The sequence below is a fragment of the Alosa sapidissima genome, chromosome 6, assembly GCF_018492685.1.
Source record: "Alosa sapidissima isolate fAloSap1 chromosome 6, fAloSap1.pri, whole genome shotgun sequence".
NCBI classification, from domain to species: Eukaryota; Metazoa; Chordata; class Actinopteri; order Clupeiformes; family Clupeidae; genus Alosa; species Alosa sapidissima.
The window spans coordinates 11,449,474-11,468,558 of NC_055962.1; the positions used below are offsets into that span (position 1 = coordinate 11,449,474).

The 19,085-nt window shown below is 48.3% G+C and overlaps 1 protein-coding gene across 3 annotated transcripts in view; it reads right to left on the bottom strand.

Moving 5' to 3' along the window:
• daam1b (dishevelled associated activator of morphogenesis 1b) overlaps positions 1-19,085 on the bottom strand; it is an 80,876-nt gene that overhangs the window by 48,477 nt on the left and 13,314 nt on the right. The window contains exon 1 of one of the 3 annotated variants that reach the window (XM_042095185.1): positions 9,489-10,062. The exons of the other annotated variants lie outside the window; for them this stretch is intronic. The gene's annotated coding sequence lies outside the window, so the exon portion shown is untranslated. Of the gene's footprint in view, positions 1-9,488; positions 10,063-19,085 lie in introns of those variants that run through there. 3 annotated transcript variants of the gene reach the window in all.

Below are 19,085 nucleotides of genomic sequence, written 5' to 3' on the forward strand. Positions count from 1 at the left end.
CCGACCTCAGAGATCCCATCTGCATTGGAAGATGTAGCTGCGAGAACTTGCGACACACTTAGTTATTTGGCCAACGTTATTCATGGCTCCGCAACTCCAAATATCTCCACAACTAGAACATCATGTCTGGTTTGATCAGCAGGATACCAGTCAGTCATGTTGACTGTTAAGCCCTAAACAAGCAGGACGCTGAGGGGACACAAAGACAACAATAAAAATCACATCGTGAAAATCTTTTATGAAATGTCAAGTTGCCAACAACAATGAATACCCAGTTTTAAACAAAAACAACACCAATCGTCATAGATCTGCGGCCGGTTAACCATATAAAGTAGAGAGGCCAGGAGGGAAAAGAGTCTTAAATTAAATTCCTCTATAGGGCATAGAGAGAATGCAGAACAGAGGGTTTTATATATCTGCAAAGGAATTGGCAGCAGTTTGGCACCTTAAAAACGTCGGGAGAGATATTGATGCTCTGGAGACAGTGGCCGTAAGGCCAAAATAAATACAACGTTTTGGTAACAAACGCACAACAGATTCTATACAGCCCCAGAAACATAGCAACCGGGGCTCACCATTGCCTTAATTGGGAAAAGAATTCTGCCCTAATTTTTCTGTTATCATTCTGATGGAATGGCAAACAAATGCATCAGAAAATACTTGACATGCTGCCTGAAATTACAGGGTCTCTGCATTGCCAAGCGCATGTGACAATGATTATCCAGCAATCCAACATAGACTCACTGACACAGGCAGACAGGAGAAGACAGCCAAAGCTCATTTCTCTGAGCACTTGTATCTCTGCCTGACCACTGTTCTTATGTTTCTTAATGAAAATGTTCATCGAAAGTGCAGACACAAGCGGTTCTGCGATACAATCTGGTTCTCTCCCTCTGGATTGCTGTGTGTGTGTGTGTGTGTGTGTGTGTGTGTGTGTGTGTGTGTGTGTGTGTGTGTGTGTCCCTAAGAAAACCAGTGGTTCTTGTGAAATATTAACAGTGGTCAAGGCGAACGGAGCAAGGAGGTATTTCACAAGGTGTTCCCGGCACAGGGACCACACGTGAGCCGCAAGGCACGGCCTCTCCTGCACCTCGCCCTCCGCTAGCGTGAAGAAAGAAAAAAAAAGCTCTGTTTGAAGAAGTCAAGGACATGTCAAAACAAACAGACTACCAGCAGCACCTGGCCTGCCAGCAGTCCAGTATCTGGACAGAGGGGCATAGAGGAGTGGGAGTTCTCACAGCTTTCTGCTGGCCACAAGGTCAGTACCCACACCCTTGAGTTTACAACACTGCAGTCTGGACAGAGCTGCAAATCCTCACAATTAGGCGCTGCATTACACAACTGAATAAAAAAGATAATCACCGTAATAGGATGATGGCTTTATATGAGCCTCATAAGACTTCATTTTAAGAGTTTCTTGACGTCAGAATGTAGGTGGTTTACTTCTTAAAACCCCAAATTACAAAAATATGTTGACACACACCACCACCACCACCACCCCCCCCCCCCGCCACTGTAAACGCAGTTTCAATTTAAAACGACTACACGGACAATGGTCTTCAAGGTCGCAGCGGTCACTGTGTGTAGTAAATTCCAAACTCAACAACCACACAACAGTTCACTGGCCGCCAGTCTCCTTCACGGCTACTGCCGGTTTCTTTTTCATCCATCTGGCCAAAGTGTCCACAGACGGAGGGCTTGCCCAGAGGGGAAAAACATGAGGAGTGGCACACGTGGGTGGACTTACTCAAGAGCCTGACCCCACCTCGGTCCTTCCTGCCTGACTTCTGTTTGATTGCACCAGGGCATAGAGGGGCGATTCTTGGGCAATGTAGGAGGATTTGCTGTTGTTTTTGTTGCTGATTGTTGTTGTAGTGACTAAATATGTCTTAGGAATAAAAATAGTGTTGTTGTTATCGGATGGCAAAGACAGGACACTGGAGTAAGAATGTACGATGTAGTTTGGTAGGAGATGTCATGATGCCGTGCTCAACAATCTGTAGTTATAAGGTCGACCAAAGTTAAAGTTAGCTACAAAGGCGTCCAAAATAATTGTGTGTTTGTGGGTGATCAGAAATAACTTGTGCGCTCACAGGCAGTGCGTGTTTTGTCCGCTCCAGAGAGTCGTGCGTGGTGCCGTATGGAACGCAACCATATAAGCCTCTCTCCGCTGTTTGTGTGTTGGCTCGGCAAGTAATTACACTAATCTCTAACTTACGCCCCCCCCCCCCCCCTGCTTCCCCACCGTAATGTCCTCCAGTGCAGCCCACCCCCAGGTCTGCCCCAGCACAACACATTCCACACATAGCCGACAAGAGGTCTGCACAACCCTGCTGTCACCACCTACTGTAGGGACCCCCGTTCCCTCTCAACCACATCCATTCAGCAGGGAATTCCCTCGTTATTCAATCAAAGCCGCTAATTCCATAGGTTTTTATTGTTGTCTCATGCAGAGCTGCCAACCAAAGAGGCAATATGGGGAATTTTGGATTCCTTGCTTTTCAGAAAGCCTCAGTATGTTTTTGTCTCAGTTCTATATCTGAAGAGGCAAAGAACAAACCCACTGGGCCATGTGCGCGCGCACACACACACGCACACACACACACACACACACTATTTACTTGTATTACCTGTCTTTCCTTCTTAGTGTCTTATGACTTAATACCTTTATGTAAAGCTGGCTCCATCAATGTCACTCTATAGCTCGCCATTGGACACTGAGCCGATTGCTTGTCACTTTAAAAGCAGACACTGGAACTTCAAGCTTAAGGGCATGACAAACACATCTGACAAGCTGTGCAGTTTGATTGCAGATTAAATCTCAAGGCAAACCACACTGGTTACCAAGGTCCTATGCACTTGACAATGGAATGCCATTTTTTCTTTTTCATATTCAAGGTTTCATATTCACATGACAACTGCTTGAGAACTCGTCTGACGGTGACAGGATGGACACATGTGCATGCTCAGACAGACACACACACACACACACACACACACACACACACACACACACACACACACACAGAGACAGACACCAAACCACTTAAACAAACAGAAACACAAACACAAACCAGAAAAAGGAGAAGGCCTCCTCCGGCGTGTCTGGTAAATAAATTGATCAAATGGAGTTCATTAGTAATCTGATTAAGTGGCTCTTGTGTATTATCACACAGTGAATTCAATCTTGGGCGTATGTCAGTACTCAACAGCCCCCCTCCCCCTCGCTCTCCCTCCTTCTCTCTCTTTCTTACTTTCTCTCTCTCTTTCTCCTCTTGTTTAATTTTCTCTTCATTGACTCCAGGTAGTAATGATGATCTCACCCCCCTCTCTCCCACCCTCTCTCTTCTCTTCATTGCGTTCGGGTAGTAATGATAATCTCACTTCCTGCCTGTGTGTGTGTGTGTGTGTGTGTGTGTATATATGTGTGTGTGTGTGTGTGTGTGTGTGTGTGTGTGTGTGTGTGAGAGACAGAGCATACTTCCGTCCCCCCAGGGCACCAAACACAAGCAGTGTGACGAGCGGACTGTCATTCGTCTCCCATAACCAAGGTCATCCCAGACACACAGGGCAGCACAGACACACAAGATACACAGACCCCATGAAAACAGACCCCAGGAAGCAGTGGGAGCCCTGACCAACCCTCAACCCTCAACCCTCAACAGCACAAATGACTGAAGCAGTTGGGGACCTCAAAAAGCCCTCACAGAGGCTTGAGTCTGAGGAGGCCATCTCACTGGTTGTAGAGGCAGAAGTGGTGTGAGTAGTGTGTGAAGGGGGTCGGCGGTTGAGGGTTGTGGTCAGGGGAAGGATGCTGACTCATCCTGGCGGGGGCACACCGCAAGCGTTAACGCATCACGGATGGTCAAAGTCAAGGCCTGTGGACTTTTTGACGGGAAAGAGGTGACGCAGCGAAGCCTCGCTCAGATATTCTACCATACCAATGACCCCGATAACCCCCCTCATAGAGGCAAACAGTGAGTCGGCATCCATCCTCTCAAAAACAGCAGTCGAGTCAGACACGCACACACGTACGCAGAGATGAGAGTGTAATTCGGCACAGATGTGAAAACACATCTGACATCTTGTCAGTGCAGTGAGCAGCCAGTCAGTATCAGTCTCTTCCATCTGCAGAGAAAACAGATCACGAGGCACAGCAAGGCACAGCAAGGCACAGCAAGGCACAGCAAGGCAAGGCAGGAAGGCAGGGCAAGGCAGGCAAGCCCATACTGATGAGTCAGCAGCCAGTCGACTGTCGACCGATCAAAGACACAGCTTTCCAAAAGTCATACAAGTCTAAGGCGTACACTACACTCTGCTGATAAGAACCCAGCCAAGTAAAACATACAAGAACACTAACATACACTAAACATACATTACACGACCCCCCCCCCCCCCCCCCAACACACACACACACACACCTGTGCTTCAACAGCCCATAATGCAACAGTTACTGTTTCTCTTTTGTGCAGTGGGAACACCAGTGTGGGGTTGTGGTCCACATGTTGGTCAGTGTTTGATTTAATCACAGTCTACAAAGTGGGTATACAGAGAGTGTGAGAACATTCCAATCTCTGTGTTTTTTCTGTGTGTGTGTGTGTGTGTGTGTGTTTGGTATGAGTCTCTCTTTCTATCCTAATCTTTCCGAAATGTTTGCCATTGATTGTATGCTTGCTCGATGTGTGCCTGTGTGTGCAACAGCTGAGGGAAGCATCTCCAGGCGTTCGTCATCATAGAAGACCGGTTTCCCCCAGGCCCTTCCAGGTGTCAAGCTAAGGGCGTGACAAGGCTCTCAGGTGACCAAAGCCCTGACGGGTCGGAGCAGAAGAGGGCTGGAACCTTCTCGGAAATGCCTTAGAGGATTGTAGGCTTAGCCAAAAAGTAAGAGAAAACTAAACCGTGCAAAAGGCAGCAGAGAGTCAAACAGATCACAGGCTCCAAAACAAAGTCACTGGTTTCCAATGTCAAGATGGAAGTTAGTAAACACAGAAATGGACATTCTAAACTGCCATTAGAACTCTATAGCTGATACTGACAGAACCTGTATGCCCTTACAGAAATGTCAGGTTTCTGGCGAACAGTTGCCGCAAATATGCAGCAAGGTCATATTTTCACTTACAAATTAGGTTTCGGGCTAACAGTTGCGGTTAACTTTTGGCAATATTGCAGCAAATTTGCAGAAATGGCATATGCAAATTAGGTTTGTCACCAGAAGTTGTTATTGACTAAGTGTGACTAAACACATTTGCCACATTCTCATTGTTGCCAGAACTTTGCTGGAAGTTTGCTTGTAGCGGCCAACATGGCAGTGTGTGTTGATGTGGCGGGTTCGAGGGCCGTGAGCGGCGACAAATTTAACCTTGGTTATATAATGCACTGTTAGAGCCTTTACAAATGGCCATAATATTCTATGTGTGAGTGTATGAGAAAGAGTTGTGTGTGCATGTGTGTTTGTGTATGATGATCAAATATGTGTGTGTGCTTGTGTCATGAAGTGCATGTTTGAGCGCTAAAGGGGAGTGTGTGGCGTTGGACGTAGTGCTAGTTTGAAGCACCTCAGCTAGTAGCGCCAGGAGCTAACGCCTGAGCTCACCGTAGCATCTCAGCTGCAGACACCATAAGGAGTGGGAGCGCATGGGGTTCCTTGTGCTGTGTAAGGGCTCAGCATGAAGCTGGACGCCCATAGCCCATAGCTAAGTTGACATAGGTCATAATGTAAGTGGCTGCTATGCTGGTTGCCAGGTAGAGTCTGGGGTCTGGGTCTGGACGTTGGATGGGGATAGTCAGGGTCAGTGTCCAGCCTGTGGTGGAGATTATGGGCCAAAAGCAGCATGTGGCGGAGGTAACGGCTCTATTAAGGGGATGGAGCTCCTCATTAATCATGAAGATGGGCAGTGGTGTGGTGTGGTGGGTGGGGTTGTGTGCAGTGTGCTAGCCCCCACCCCCAAACCCCCCTCACACACACACACGCCACACCACCCCCAATTATTCGATGTCAATGCTGGAGCTAGCTAGCGCATCCCATGAAGATGGGAACCACCGACTGACACGCACACTCACTGACACACACACACACACAAGTCACAATGAGGTTCAAATTCCAAACTCCAAAAGTGTGTGTGAGCAAATGAGAGAGACACCGAGAGATAATCAAAAGCCAACTCCCCCCATGCTATCCATGGCTTGTCAAACATGCAAACATGCTCAGCATACAATGTGACAACCCCCAACCCCCAACGAACACACACACACACACACACACACACACACACACACACACACACACACAACTAATGACACTGCAATCAGTATAACCACAGGGGTCTGCCTCGATTTCTGACTTTGTTTGCAAAGCCTTGTAACCTTTAAAGTGCTTCAACTGATTGATGCCGTTACGTATCACTCATGTCCTGTGGTCTCATTTGAATTTGAATGCAGACTTGAGTAGGTCTGAATGGAGACCATTTGTAAATCGAAATGACTACTCAGCGTTGGGGTTGGAGAAGCCGTGTTTTAAGTTTGAGAGGGGTAATGGAAGTGGACGATTTGTACAAGTGACAAAGGAAAAGAGGTGGTCTGGTCAGAGAGTTCATGTGCGCACGTGACGTCAGCCAAGTGGACAAAGCGCCCATAGCCAAATAAGATCTATGATGCAGTAGGAGACCAATGGAGTCAGGCTCAGGTGGTGGCGCTGGAGTTTCAACCATTCTTGTCTGGGCATGGTGCTATTGTGTGGTGCTGTTGCCTTAGGGTTTATAAGACAGCAAGACATATGGAGAGACAGAAAGAGAAAAAGAGAGAAAAAGAGAGAGAGGAAAAAGATAGAGAGAGAGAGAGAGAGAGCGAGAGAGAGAGAGCGAGAGAGAGAGAGAGAGAGAGAGAGAGAGAGAGAGAGAGATAGAGAGAGAAAGAGAGAGAGTCATGAACTCAAAGGCGTCTCTGAAAGCTGACAGGACCAGACACCTGAGCCTGATGCATGTGAAGAGGGTTGTTGTTGCCGCCAGTGCACCCTGTGACCCAGAGGCGGCCATTATGTGGTGTTTATTCTGCGGGAGGGGCGAGACGTCCTGACTGACTGACAAGACACAAACATGGCACTCAGAGGAATGTCAATCCTCACCACCGCCCTCGCTCAAGACTGGCGTCCTCTGGAGTCCTGAGAACCTAAGAGGCCAACCATAGCACAAGAGGAGCATCTTCCACTCGGCACAGCCCGGGTTGCAATGCTATTGGTTTGTCTGTGAAGCTCCACCCCCCCCCTTCAAAAAAGAGCTATTCATGTTCATTCATTAGGTCGCTTGGCTGGACCTGCTTGTGGGCGTCTTGGTCACTATTGGTGGGGGAAGGGTGGAGAAGCCAACCCTGTTGTCCATCCCTGTTGTACTATGACCATCCCACCCACCCCCCAAATGCGGAAGTGACAACGTGTGGATGAGTTGGCATTGTATACGCCATACAGAAAGGCGTGTGTATCCCACAGCTGCGCGCACACACACACACACACACGCACACGCACACACGCACACCGTGTACAACCCCGCCCCTCTCCTCTACCAACCAGCATCTCGGCAGTGCGGTGCAGAGGAAGCCGGCCGGCCGGCCCTGACAACGATTGCCATGGCAACCCGTGCCCATCAGCGGGAGTAGCAGCCGTCTGCACCTCTCCTCCGCATGTCATCCTCCTTCCATCCTTCCATCCATCCACCCCTCCTCCATCCTCCCCTGTTACCTTGGGAATTGGCGCTCGATAATATGATAATAAAATGAGTTCCTATTTTTTTTTTTTTTTCAGTGACCTTGAGCGGAATGAATAATGAAGGACCAAAATAGCAAGAGGAAAAAAGGAGAGGGAGGGAGGGGAGAATGGAGGAGGAAAAAAAAAAATCTAAACCAGATTTAGGATCCCTGTCTTTCTAGCACGCTTAGCTAACCACGCCTTGCTAATCAAACGCAAGCTAATGGGGCAGAGAGACAGAAATAAATAAAGAATTGCGAAGCCTCTGCCGTGACTGACAACTCTTGGCAGTCAATCCGCGCCACATGTGCTAATTGCTAAAAGACGGCCGTCAACAGTTCCAGATGTGGCTGGCGCGGCATTTTCCGCCGGCTGACTGTCTTTTGTTTTTCTTCATCTACTTCATCTCGTTTCAGGGGAGCCAATCGGACAGTTTATGCTGCCACTTCATCTGATAGCACCTATGAGGCTTATAGCCATCAAACATGCGTGCACATGCACGGTCACACATGCACAATCTCTCTCTTACACACGTATGCCCGCACACACAAACACACACAGTATCTCTCTTACATCCATACACACACAGTCTCTCTTACATCCACGCACGCACGCACGCATGGTCCACACACACACACACACACACACACACACACACACACACACACACACACACACACACACACACACACACACACACACACACACACACACACACACACACACACACACACACACACACACACACAGCATTCAGCATTCAGCATTCAGAGGGACAGCTTGTGATCTCAAGGTGCTGGACCAGTGGGATGTAAGAAATGGGGAACAATAATGACGGACTGCCTGCTGCTGTTGCTTTGCCCCTCGGCACAAAAACAGCCCCCGTCCTACTCGAGGGGGTAACAAATGACCACAGAGGGTCCACGGCCACTGGAGAGGGTCTAAGCCCTTCCGAGGGGGCAGGAAGGGAGCGTGAGCGTGAGGGCTGCTTTCAGCCGGCGCCACAGGGTGCAGAGCTGTGATGGACATGGTGACAGCTCCAATACGTGCACACACAGACACAGACACACCACACACACACACACACTACTGTGTTTCACATTACCAGCCTAGGGGAAAGCTGAGAGCGAAGGGAGGATGGAGTGAGAGAGAAAGAAAGAGAAGTGATAATGCTTCTTCAGCCCCTGCTCAATATCACTATTACAACACTTACAGAATGAGAGAAAGCCGGAGTGGCAGGGAGAGAGAGAGAGAGCAAGCACAAGGTTGTTTAGCAGTGACAGGAGAGCAGTGGAAAAAAAGACCAGACCTGATAAGAGACACAGAACAGAGAGAGAGACAGATACAGAGAGAGACAGAAAGAGAGAGAGTGAAAGAGAGAGAGAGAGAGGGAAAAAGAGGGCAGTCTATGATCAAGGTGATCTTCTCCTTCTCCACTTCTCTCTCCCTTGCACACAACACTGACCTCCTTATCTCTTTTCAACCCAACCCCTAATAAAAATGGTTGCCTGTTTCCCCCTCCTCACCCCACCCCATCTGTCCGTCACACACACGAGCACACACACACACCTTCTCTCTGTCTCTTGCTATCTCACGTCATCGTAGCCACAGCCAAACAGAACGCATATTACAACCTGTTGGAAGCGGAGTCACATTCATTCATTCAGACAGAGTTCACAGCTGAAGGTGAATGAAGGTGACAAGGGCAAACATCGGCTTCGGCAGAGCCACACCGAGGCTTGCGTTGGCTTACCTGCTATTCCAATAGACGGGCTTGATAAGTGCTCTGCATCCCCTTGAGAAGCGAAGCTAAGCAACCGGCTTCTGCATCGGTGCAGGGGAAACGCCAGGCATGGGGAGGAGAAGAGAGAGAGAGAGAGAGAGAGAGAGAGAGAGAGAGAGAGAGAGAGAGAGAGAGAGAAAGGAAATAACTGCTGGCTTCTTTGCGCAGAGCCAAAAAACGTGACACGCTGCAACACGCCGGTCGGTCAGTGTCTCTCTCCCATCCGCAAAATAAACCAAAAAAGAAAACCCCACACGTCCACCGTGGCACACACAGTGAAAACGCAGTCCAATAGAGTCCAGTCTTTTCCACTCTGTTCCGCAGTGTCTGCGCCAGGGAAGCGCTGGGTGTAGGTTCCAGAGGCTGACCGCTCGCAGCGCCGGCTGGAGGGCTAACGCAGGCTGCAGCGCTGACGAGGGAAACGAGGCTGAGAGGAACGCAGAGCTCCCTGCAGCTCAGCAGTGCACAGGAGTGTGGAGCAGTACTGACTGAGGCGCTGAAGCTCCTTCACTGGTGCGCACACACACACACACAAACACACACACACACACACACACACACACAGACTCTCGGCTCCTCCCTGCTGCTGGTGTGCACAACCTCCCCCCTCTCAAACAAATGCCCTCCCCCTTCACACACACACTCTCTCTCTTTCTCTCTCTCTCTCTCTTGTGCTCTCTCCCCCTCTCTCTCTCTTTCTAAGCAGAGGCACAGATGTTACTATTGTCAAGCCACTCCCCTTTTCAACACCCCCAGGTTCCTCATAGGAGGATGGCCTGGTCTGGCTGACGCCCACTGGTCTTCACACAGCGTAACCAAATCCCCACACTCACACTCCCCACCCCCACTCACAGTCACACAGTCACACAGTCACACAGTCACACAGTCACACAGTCACACAGTCACACAGTCACACACACCCTGTCATTGGTTTGTTTTGAGGCAGGCTGTGAGAACCTAAGTGTATGAGGGTGTGTGTGTATGAGACTATATGTGCATGAATGTATATTTACACGTCTATGGATGTGTGTGCGTGCGTGCGTGCGTGCGTGTGAAGAGAGAAAAATGTGTGTGTGAAGAGAGAAAGCATGTTTCAGCATGAGAGGAAATAAAAAGAGAGAAAGCAAGAGAGAGAGAGAAGGAATGAGAGGGGGAGAGAAAGAAAAGAGAAAGAGAGAAAGAAAAGAGAAAGAGAGAAAGAAATAGAGAGAGAGAGAGAGAGAGAGAGAGAGAGAGAGAGAGAGAGAGACACTCCACAGTGGAGTAGTAGAGGTTGAGTCCAGCGGCACATTACTGAGATGGCTCACGTCGCAGAGAAGGGAACTCAAGGGGTCACTGCGCCGCATATGAGAACAAGACCTGACAAACACTTCCTGCAGGAGAATATTTGGAGCGCCATTCACAAGCAAACACAAACACACACACTCAGCTGCTGGAACAGGCGCAAGAACACACGGGGACACACACATATACGCATGCAGTCTTACATGCATACATTTACACATATTCACCAAAACACACACACACACACACACACACACACAGCTGCTGGAAGTTGAGTGCCTGGTGGGCGGGTGGGTGGACAGGCGGGCGTGTGTGTTGGCGAGGATCGGGCTTAGACCTTTGGACAGGCTGTTTTCCATTCCAGTGTCCCGCTCAATAACGGAGAACATGCCGAGTGCTGAGCTCCCCGTCTGGGGACTCTAAGTGCTTACTCATAGCACAGCTCCAGCACGGGGCACTGGCCAACACCACACACCAGGCTTTTTGTTCTCTGCCCCAACTCTCTCTCTCTATCCCCCTCACTTTCCACCCTTTTTCTCCCATTCCATCTCTTACTCATTCCCTCGTTCTTTCTCTCTGTCCCTCTCTCTTTCCGCCCTTCTCTTCCATTCCATCTCTTTCTGTCCCTCTTTCTCCATATTTTTTCTTCCTTCTCTTCAGTTGGCGTTCGCCTCACACATTGACCAAGCGCAGACAGACACACACACACTCTCCCAAAAACATGTCAACTTCAAAAAGGCCATCCGTCAAAGCCCAATGCCAAGATGAAGTGGGCTTTTTTTTCATACAGAAGGATTCGTCAAAAAAAATCCCAAAGAAAGACAGCCAGAGCCACAGCCACACACACACACAGACAGATGGCAGGAAGGTAAACAACATCCACTGCTCTCGGCCTGCACGGTTTGCGGCTGGCTAAAGGAGGGGGTGGATGGGTATATATGTGTGTGTGTGTGTGTGTACGTGTGTATGTGTGTGTGTGTGGAGGAGGGGGTAGCATCTGGGTAGTGGACGCACTCACCCTGTATTTAACCCTCCAGCTACAGTGAGGACAAAACACATGAAGACCACCTCCTGAGTCTGGGTTGGGATTGGGGTATGTGTGTGTGTGTGTGTGTGTGTGGGGGGGGGGCATACCCCCGTCCTCCTCCTACACACATCTCTTGTTTTGACGGATGCCCCACTCACGCAAACCACTCACTCACAGACACACACACACACACACACACTCACACACACCTCCTCCCTTGTCTTAATGAGGCCCCATACTGTCCCGTAAGCAGGCCGAGCCCTGGGGGTGGTGGGCTGGGCTGGGCTGGGCTGGCAGGCTGCCTGGGGCTACGGCTGCTGACTGACACCTGCCCGTCACTGGGCCGAGTAGGCAAATGGGTCAAGTCAAATTGCTAGTGTGTTTTTGTAGAGCAAACAGACATACAATCAGTGACATACATAAAGGACAAGACACTCAGACACACACACACACACACCATAGCCTGTGGGCACGTTGGAGCCCCCCCCCCCCATACACTCCCCACATACACAAAGATACGTATACATACATATACACACACACACACACACACACAATGTGGAAAAAATAACCCCCCCCCACACACACACACAATGTGGAAAAAATAACCCCCCCCCCCCCACACACACACACACACACACATACAAACAAACAGAACATGCAGAAAATACCCATTCCTGCACAGACGTAACTAAACAGGATATGGAAAATAGAACCATTCCTCCGCGTGTCTTTACCACAGCATATCCGAGACAGAGAGAGAGAAGTAGGAGCGGGTTGATGAATGTCGTAGTAATGTTCCTGACCTGAACGAGACCTCTGTCCATAACTTTACTTGACTAAAGTCCAGCTATCCTAATGGATGAAGTGCGGTGCATAGGGACAGTAAAAAAAAAAAGGAAAAAAATGGAGAGAGTGTTGGAGACGTAACTCAAGTGCGGAAAGTGAGCTCACACACTTGAGCCGCGTCACATAAATAATGAGAGAGGGCAGGGAGAGGGGTCTGGGAAGAGACAGGACTGTACATGTACACACACGTGCACCTACACCAAACACATGCACACAAACACACACACACACACATCCAAAATACACACACACACACACACACACACGCACATAAGTATAAGTATAAGTATAAGTATAAGTATATATACTCTTTTGATCCCGTGAGGGAAATTTGGTCTCTGCATTTATCCCAATCCGTGAATTAGTGAAACACACTCAGTACACAGTGAACACACAGTGAGGTGAAGCACACACTAATCCCGGCGCAGTGAGCTGCCTGCTACAACAGCGGCGCTCGGGGAGCAGTGAGAGGTTAGGTGCCTTGCTCAAGGACACTTCAGCCGTGCCTACTGGTCGGGGCTCGAACCGGCAACCCTCCGGTTACAAGTCTAAAGCGCTAACCAGTAGGCCACGGCTGCCCCCACATGCACATATGAGACATATCCAAAACACACACAGCAAAACATACACACACATACATTTCCAAAACATACACGCACATACATACATTTCCAAAACACACACACACACACACACACACACACACACAAACAAACACATCCCGAATTATATTTGTTCCTGACCCGTCTTCATGGAAATTGGAGTGTGTGTGTGTGGTGAGTTATGTCTCCAGCTGACTTTCGTGAGGTGTGCGTGTGCACGTCCAGGCCTGCCCCCAGTGCCGCGCCCTCTGGTCTGCAGGCCCCGTCTGGTAGAGCCCACTAACCCCCAGGGCTGGGGATCGTAGGACAGCTCACCGTTTCATTTAATCACAGATTACCGCAATCTGCGACGTCAACTCTCTCTCTCAGGCACATCCCCGCAGCCGTCTGACTCACCCCTCACCTGAATCACCGACAACAAAGGTTGATGACAACGACAACAACAACAACAACAACGACAACGCCTACTGATTAGCGCTTCGGACTTGTAACCGTAGGATTGCCGGTTCGAGCCCCGACCAGTAGGCATGGCTGAAGTGCCCTTGAGCAAGGCACCTAACCCCTCACTGCTCCCAGAGCGCCGCTGTTGTTGCAGGCAGCTCACTGCGCCGGGATTAGTGTGTGCTTCACCTCACTGTGTGTTCACTGTGTACTGAGTGTGTTTCACTAATTCACGGATTGGGATAAATGCAGAGACCAAATTTCCCTCACGGGATCAAAAGAGTATATATACTTATATACTTTACTATACTATATACAACAACAACTACTGCAAAGAACCAGTTGCTAAGGAAGACGAAAGGGTGTGACCTCTGTAGTTTACGATGATGAATCATGCCCACGGGTGTGTGAGTGTATCGTGGCAGTGATATAACCGTTGGCGTGGGGGAGTGAGTTCCAGGAACAGATGAGATAGGGGCCAGGTGCTCTGCTGCTCGATGGTCTCCCGTCAACAGGTGAGGGCATTGTGACAACATTAGCAGAGCAACGCGGGGTGACGTGATGAGCACCGGCAAACGGGTCTCGCACGCAAACGCGGTGTGTGCACATGTCAAATGCTCACTCGCGGCTGTGTGTTAAAACACTGGGCCTACACACACACACACACACACACACACACACACACACACACGGAAAACACTGAAGCCTGAGGGACAGACAAAAACAAACGTTAACAGACAGACTCACAAGCTTGAAAGTCGGGCAAACACAGACATTGACAGTCAAACCCCAATGCCTGAAGCTCTGGTAGACACAGACATGAACAGTCAAACACCTATGCTTAAAGGTCAGACTCAGACAGGGTATGGCCTTCTCCCAATACACAGACGTCAAATGTTTTTCTACATGCCTGCAACAATTGGGAAAAATGCTGTGGATTCAAATCAAAATATACTTAGGGTAGTTTATCCGTAGATTACACCGGCATTCCCGCAGGCAGACAGGGGTCTAGCATGGCCAATTAAGCTCACCTCCAGGCAATGTTAGAGCCAAAATGGGCCATTTAGCTCCAGTCGCTGGACAAGGAGACTTTGCCATTCAACGTTTCCCGAGCCTGCCAAATGTGTAGTTGAACAAGCAAGCTCTGGTGCACAGAACCTGAAGCATGGAAAAACAAGATCACTATCTCTCTCTTTTCTCTCTCTTTCCCTCTTTTCTCTCTCCTGGACTGATAAACATCTACTGAACAGCAAAAGCGTCTACCCCCCACCCACCCATACATGCACAATCTCTCTCTTACACACACACACACACGTCTCCCTCTTACATCCATGCGCGCGCGCACACACACACACACACACACACACACACACACACACACACACACACACACACGGCTTGTTTGACAACCCCTGGGTTGTATGTCGGTGTGCAAAATGAGTTGGACAGGTATCTGATATGGACCACATCATTACCCAGTCACTGGGCTGGCTGGCTAGCAGTAGCAGCAGTCCCCACTGAAAAGGTGGCAGGAAGTGAAATACTCAGAATGTGGCTTGAAAAGGCTCAAGGGTAAACCGATCGGTTTGTGTTTTTCTTCTGTTGTTGTTTTCTCTATGACAAATTCAAATTGATGTCTGTGTCTAGCAGGAATGAATTGGCTTCTTAAATCTGTCACAGTCCTGCCTCCTACATGCATCTTACCCACCCACCCAAGAGGCTCCTAACCTCCACTATAATTATTCTTACGATCTTTTCAATTAAAAACAACGGGCCAAATTTCATAGCCAAGACAACTGGCCCTTCAACCGCATGAAGGCTTCATCTTGCCCAAGCACTCGACATCAAAGTGACAGCATCCCACTCGTGACCAGAGGCTTGGCGACGTTGGGATGGACCCAATACACAGCGGTGGAAAACAGAAAAGGGAAGGGGATGGGGATTTTTTTCTTCCCAGCCCCTGAGACCCCTCGTGTCAAATTAAAAGCTTGGAGAGGGTCCCTTCCCTTCCCTTCTCACCACCTTCTCCCCAGCTTCTAATTACTGCTGGCAGCATTGGCATGGCTTTACAAGGGCTAGTCTCTCTCTCTCTCTCTCTCTCTCTCTCTCTCTCTCTCTCTCTGCTCCCACTCTAATCTTCTCATAGGACCGCAGGAACTATGAAACGAGCCTCTTCTCGATCTCACGCAGTCTGGGCACTATACTTTTCAATTTTACCCCTAACCAAAGAAAAATGTCAACACACACACACACACACACACACACACGCACGCACGCACGCACGCACACACACGAACGCTTTAAATAGAGTCCACCTCACATGCTTTTAATGCCATCTCTACCAACATGCTGTAGTCTGTGTGTGTGTGTGGCGGGGGGGATTTCAGTGCAATTCAGACAGACAAATGACTTCAAATGACATGAGGACCGAACAACAGTAAACAACCACTGCACAAGTGGGTGTTTAAGTGGAATAATGTGTTTCACCACGACAGTCTCTGAGGGACTATCACACAGTTCTCTGTGTAGATATAGATTTTGACACCGCAGTGGTTCAGTCATGTGTTGATTTTGAAACAGCAGTGAGAGCTGTGTGGACAGGGCTCGTCTTACTGTCAGACCACGAATGTGTTCGTATTTAGTCATCACAATGTATATTTCCATCAAGTTCATCATCTAACTTCATTGGTCCTTCTCTTACGGTATATGTTTACAATTTGTGTGTGACCAATCAGGAATAAGCATGTAAAAATGCAAGGTCATTGGCGATATCCCAAATGACGTCTATTAAAGGGTTTTCGTGACTCAGCTAAGGGTCAAGCCTGCTGACCTGCTCTGGGCCCAGATGTGCAGGGTGCTTATGGATGAGGAACATCATAGGGCATCAGAGCCAGACACTTCTCGAAACTCAGTGATCCTATCAGCATCTGGTTTTCTGAGAACTTGCTTGTGACACCAGCACACACATTTTCCCTTTGAGCAGATAAGCATATCTATCTAAATCTCTATCTATATCTTGAAACCCACAGCAGCCAAGCACAGGCAGCAGTTGCATGGCAGGGCATCATATTTAAATAATTATTTTAATAGTCAATAGACTGTCAGACTTGACTGTCTCCATCAGAGCATTTATAAATCTGAAGCAAAAAGGAAACATAGTGTTTGTTATAGCGTTTCATCAATCTTCCACATAACTTATACATTTTTTTTATAAATAGAGCTATTTTATCTGTCAAACAAGTCTATTGAGCAGAAACACATATTGTCCATGTTGAGACTTGAACATGTGCACAGCAAATGATACTCAAACTAGGATCTGGACTGGACTGGACTGCTGTCTGCCATTCATGCTAAAAGAATTCCCAGATTTCAATGGAGAGGGAGGCGGAAACGCGCCAGCTGTTGCCACTGCCGGTGCCGGGAACGGGCTTCCGCACGATAGCTGGAATAAGGGAGGTTAACGGCCGGTGTTTGAATTCGCCAATCCCCCCAGATGTGTCCTTGTCTTTTTCAAGCTAGATGTTTTACTTCCTCTGAACTCAATGCAACCGACCAGCCTTCTTCCCTGGGCATGAGCCACAGCACATGCTAGCCACAGCTCTGCACAGATGCTGCGATCGAGCAGTGAATCAGCCGTCGGCCTCACAGTCAACAACAGCATCATGAAAGGAAAGAGTGTGACATGATTGTTCTAAAGCACAGATGAGAATGCTTAAGCTGACGATACACAAAGCAAATTTTTGAGAAATGTTGCTGTGGAATGTTCCGGAGCATTGTTGTTCGGGTACATTTCCATTACTATTGAGCATCAACTTTTTTCTAGGAGAACTTAACATGTTCATCCAATCAGAATACATGGAACTAGTTGTGTGATTGATTGCCCACCAACATTGCTCAAATACTTCATGGATAGATCATCAGCCTTAGCCACAGCCCTTGTGGAAAGTGTCTTAAGCCATGTAAATAAGCTCTGTATAAATATATGACTTAAGAGGATACAAATGTTTAGGTTGTTTTGGGTCTTAACTTGCACTCTTGAGGACCTCAAGAAGAAAAAAAAACATTGTCCCTGAGGGAATGCTCAGAAAATGTGACCCTTGCTCAGTGATCCATCCCCACCTGCAAACTCCATCTCCTTTTTACAAGTATTGGCTTTGACAGAGATCACCAGATGCGCAACACTGCCAAGAAATTCAGAATCAGAGTTGAGGTTGAGGCCAGAACACCATCAAAAAAGTGGATCAGCGAACTGAAGTCTCCTTTGCACTATTGGTTTAACATAACTTTGGTACTAGCATGGCTAATTGCTGTCGGAGTCAAGGTAGAGCTGATCAAAGGAGGATTTGCAATTGCAAATGAAGCTAAGCTAAGCTTAACTGTATTCGCTTAACACTATTTTACCATTAGCATAGCTAATGGTTATTAAACTGTGGTTGCGACCATAGAGCCTTTATGAAGGACAAGTACCCATAAAAGCCTCTGAGATACATGTTTATGTTCAAATTGTAAATGTGATTCCAGTCTGTTGACACACATAATTATGACCCCATTCATAAACAGCAAATAGAAATCTGATGTGTTTTACAACCTAGGCTACCTTGCATGTTGAAGGGCATTATTATGCCATAGTATGAAATGTCTATGCAAAGTATTCCACAGAGTATAAGTGTGATTTCTATAATGTTTTTACAGACCTTTTCCACATGGGGTATTTTATTTGCTTTTCTCATTTCTATTTCTGGCAGCTGCGGTCATAAGGTTAGAGGTAATGGTTAGCTAACTAACCCAAGTGTGTGGGGAAGAGAGACAGAGACTTGTGAGAAATGTCCACCAAGCTGCTGACTCACTGCCACCGCCAAAGTAGAAGCCACTTACTCCCTCCGCCTCCCAGTCGGTTAAGCCTTCACAACCACCTACGTACACGACAGAGAACGCCAGAGAAACATGAGCTACGACATTAGTCTTAAACTTGGGCAGGGTGCCCTCTGCTCCACTTGCTTTAAGATACTTCTTGGCAGTACACTTTGCCTTGCATGGAAGGAGACCAGAAAGACTGTTGATTGGCTTTGGACAGAGCGAGAGAGAGAGCGAGAGCGAGAGCGAGAGCGAGAGCGAGAGAGAGAGAGAGAGAGAGAGAGAGAGAGCGAGAGCGAGAGCGCGCATTTCGATATCCTGTATTCTACGAAATAGCAGTTCTTCTTGATCTTAATGTCATGATATTTCCTGGGTTATTTCAAGACGGTTTCTCTTTGTAGTGTCTGTGTGTTTGTGTGTGTGTGTCTGTGTAGTGAGAGATGGCTGACGAGACCGAGGGATCAGTACGTCAGTGTTGTCATACCTGTGCGGTAAGAAGCTTAGCCACTG